This window comes from Ptychodera flava, chromosome 6, assembly GCF_041260155.1.
Source record: "Ptychodera flava strain L36383 chromosome 6, AS_Pfla_20210202, whole genome shotgun sequence".
Classification (NCBI taxonomy): domain Eukaryota; kingdom Metazoa; phylum Hemichordata; class Enteropneusta; family Ptychoderidae; genus Ptychodera; species Ptychodera flava.
In genome coordinates, this window is record NC_091933.1 from 8,915,788 (window position 1) to 8,920,147 (window position 4,360).

Sequence of the window (4,360 nt, forward strand, 5' to 3'; positions counted from 1 at the left end):
TGAGCATTCTTTAGTCATTAAGTTTAACACAACATGCATACTTGATGACATTGTAGGATATTGCCCTGTCAGCAGAGTATACTGGGTGACATTTAAATAATAACACATGTGAGCGAGGGCAATATCACGATTTATTGCCTGCCAAAGGGATGGTGGTCATGATCGAAATACTGATGATGCCCGAGCCGTAGGCGAGGGCATCATCAGTATTTCGATCATTACCACCAGCCCGAGGGCAGGCAAAAAATCGTGATATTGCCCAAGCTCTCATGTGTTATTATTTTTATTACACCGAACAAGCAAACATGCAAAGAAACAAAAACACAAAGACTTCTTCGAGTACAGTTCGCCTTCTGAGTCCGGACCTCAGCGTAAAATGTTGTCAGTGCTGAGTCTAGGGTTGCCGCTAAAGTTTGCCGATCTCCTCGGTGGCGTATCCAAATTTGTTGCTTGCATAGTCGCTGAACACAGAAATTGCATTCCTTGTTGCCATTTTCGTTCGTTTGCTGTTTACTTGCATCAAAATATTGTCTAACTGTGCCGGTGACAGCTCTGCATGACGTTTCGCAGCCATAAGTTGCCGACTGCAAAGTACAACAAGCGAACGACAATTTGTTTTGCGCAGAAAGGATGCGCAGTAAGTAAAATGACGTCATCCATGTAATATCAAATGCAGAGGGCATCATCAAGTTCGCAGAGGGCATCATCACATTCGCAGAGGGCATCATCATGTTCTTTTACATGTCACGTGAGTCGTGTTTAACCAATGGCAGTGCACGCTGAATGAGGGAGGTGTAATAATGTAGGATATTGCCCTGTCAGTTGAGTATACTTCGTGACATTGTAGGATGTTGCCCTGTCAGCAGAGTATACTGGGTGACATTGTAGGATATTGCCCTGTCAGCAGAGTATACTGGGTGACATTGTAGGATATTGCCCTGTCAGTTGAGTATACTGGGTGACATTGTAGAATGTTGCCCTGTCAGCAGAGTATACTGGGTGACATTGTAGGATATTGCCCTGTTGGCTAAGTATACTGGGTGACATTGTAGGATATTGCCCTGTCAGTTGAGTATACTGGGTGACATTGTAGAATGTTGCCCTGTCAGCAGAGTATACTGGGTGACATTGTAGGATATTGCCCTGTCCGCAGAGTATACTGGGTGACATTGTAGGATATTTCCCTGTCAGCCGAGTATACTGGGTGACATTGAAGGATATTGCCCTGTTGGCTTAGTATACTGGGTGACAGTGTAGGATATTGCCCTGTCAGTTGAGTATACTGGGTGACATTGTAGGATATTGCCCTGTCAGCTGAGTACTTATAGCAAACTTTTGACCAATGAAATGTTGCTAAAATGTAGAATTTAGACCTCTATTTTTTACCCAACACAATTTTCATCCATTATTGTTTAGAGAAAAAAGAGTTAATGTCAGTATCTGGCTGAAAATGTGTACTTTTTGATGGTAGAGTGCAATTTGTAGAGAATTGTCCAGAGTACAAGTGTACCCAATTTTCATTTTCTCCTATACAATTGCAAGATAAGAGGGGACACCCAGCATAATTTTAGCTAGAGTGCAGCAGCAATGTAAATTAGTGATAGTGGTATGAGGACATTGTTCATGTCTGCTGTGTATGATGCTGTCTGCATGTAAACCACTATAGCTTTGCATTTTAATTTATTTTCATAACAGCATACACTTGTAGCTCTCTAAAAATACGATAGGTACACTGCCTTTAATGCCATTATTTTAACATTAATTAAATTACTGGTTCATTTACATGAATTTAGCTTGCAATGCAATTCTACTGCAAAACAGCAACACAACAAATCTCATAGAATTTTTCAATTATTCCCAAGACAACTGGTGACTTTTAATATTTTCTTTTATTTGGTGTCACCCACAAACTGGGGCACTGGGTCACTACATGCAAATAATGCTTGCTGACTTGTCAAAACTGTAGGCAGACATTGTCCATTGCAAATGCAGTGTAGTCTGACATACATATCCCTGGTTCACTTCACAGCTTGCATGTTTCGTAGAAAAGCTGTTTCGTCTTCTCGACATGCTTTTTGCAGGCATTTGAAACACTATGGTGAATATCTATTGCAATACACCAAAAGTTCACAAGGCATTCAAATTATTTGTAAGATTGTAGGTCTGGTGTTGAGCAAACTGTGGTGTTTGAGAATTCAGGATGTGCAAGTGACAGACTGCTGCATTTTAACAAGGGAATGGTTGCATTACGTCGGTGTGTGCAATTGTTCAAATGCCAGAGATGGCACATTTGTTTGATGTCAACTCAACATGTTTTGACTGGTTAGGTCATCTCAGATAAAAGCAACATACAGTGTACTGGTAGACATAATTTACTGATAAGTGCCATCGTTGGTGTACAGAGACCTATTCAGCAAAGCAGTCTGTTACAACTTATCAAAGAATTCAATTAGTCTGGAGATAATTCATTGAAGTTCATTCCCGAGATTAAAGTTTTAATGATTTGAAGGCTTGTATTTCAAACTTGGTTTTTGAAAACATGATCAACAGCTCGCACAAGATACCGTATGGTAAACGCTAGACTGCTTAGGCGTAAACAATTTTAATGTAGGGCGTGAGATTGGACAAAGGAAATCAGGTACACTCCTACAGAGTGTTTATTTCTTACAGGTTAATGACAGGTCCAATTGCTCCACCTTGCTTGCAGTCCCTGAATACGTTAAGGAAAAATTCTTTTGAAAACAGTGTGGTTATGAGAAGGAAAATACATTTTAGGGTTATGGATGACTAAATTTGTTGTTACCGCAGCAGTGCTTTGTGCCATCATACAACAATCATGGTGAGAATTCACTTCAATCATACAGCACTGCCACGTGAATGACAAACATTTAAAAGGCCAACAGTGGTAACTTTTGACAGTTTTATCATGATTTTGTTTTTTAACGTGAACTATTATACGCGATGTGATGCTATCTATAGATATCTATATAGATGCTGTTGACAATGCTTTGGATAGTCAAAGAAGAACTTGCAATTGATATAGAAAACATAAATAGAAAACATCATACTGCCACTGGTTCATGAAACTATTACACTTCCTTAATTCCTACACAGTCACAGGGAGACTGACCGGTTAATTTTACCTGTTTGTCTTGTCTATTTCTGAACTGCTATTGATAAATTGTTTTCAGTTGAGGATTACGGTGTACAGATCTCAGGCTGATTCTTGTCAATATCAAACTTTCAGCTCTATCTTTAATAGCTCCTCTTTTTACAATGATGCCATTCAATTCCACTTCAGCTATCTGGATATGTTAGTCAAATTGCTCTCAAGTACTACTTTGGGAAATAGAGTTTGATCATTTAGCGACAGTGTAACTTTTGTGGAAAACCCACTTGCGATGAGTTTGCTCAATTTACAACATGAGTGTACGGGACTTTATGATGAGGTCAGAGAAAGCAGGGCAAGGCCATGGTGGTGTAATTAAGTTAACATTTGGCATGGTTGAATACATTTCTTCCTAGTCTAGCCACCTTCATCAAATTGAAGATTATTTACACAGTTCAAAACGTTATTTATTCAACCATTAGGAAATTTCAAAGTTCCAATTTACTCTAGTCTATCATGAAATCAGAAGAAAAGTATCAAAGGAACTGTCTTTCAAATAAAGTCAGCACTCTGCATCTTGGACAAAGCAATGCTTATTGCCATTGATAAGATGTAATACCCAATTTCCACCACTGTCCCAGACACTTTGACAGCCCATCGTTTGCTCCATTCTAGCGTCTACTCTCTGCCCTTAATGGTGTGATAAGGCAACACCAACTGCCATTGCGTTGAGAAACTTGTTTCTGAATCTGATTACACCAGCTCATTGAGCTAGACCACTCTCAGCTAATACTTGCTGAGGCAGAAGGAAAGTGCTATATGCAAAGCCAACAAGCTGCTGGTTGACAGCACCATATAATCACATGAAAGCAATTTTTTAATCCATGTTTTATAAGGTCACCATCGTGATCACAGTTCCATGCAGGTAACCATTTCAGTTGCAGCACTACCAGATACTCATTTTTAGTCTCTTATGTCCATCAGTGTCTTACTGAGTACCCATTGTGAGCATACTTGGTTCTCATGAATGTATTTTGTGCCTTGAAATTGATAGGCTTACACTTTTGTATGGCCAAACTTTCCTAAAGGAAACTTTCAACCATTCCCTTTCTAACTCAAGAATAAAAATAAGGGGTAAACATGCAATGTTTGGTACTAGACCAGCAAATTACCCAATATTTACCAACACATAAATTCAAAAATGACCATTACCCTTGTGTTTATAAATCTATGGGACAAAACAAATTTTTT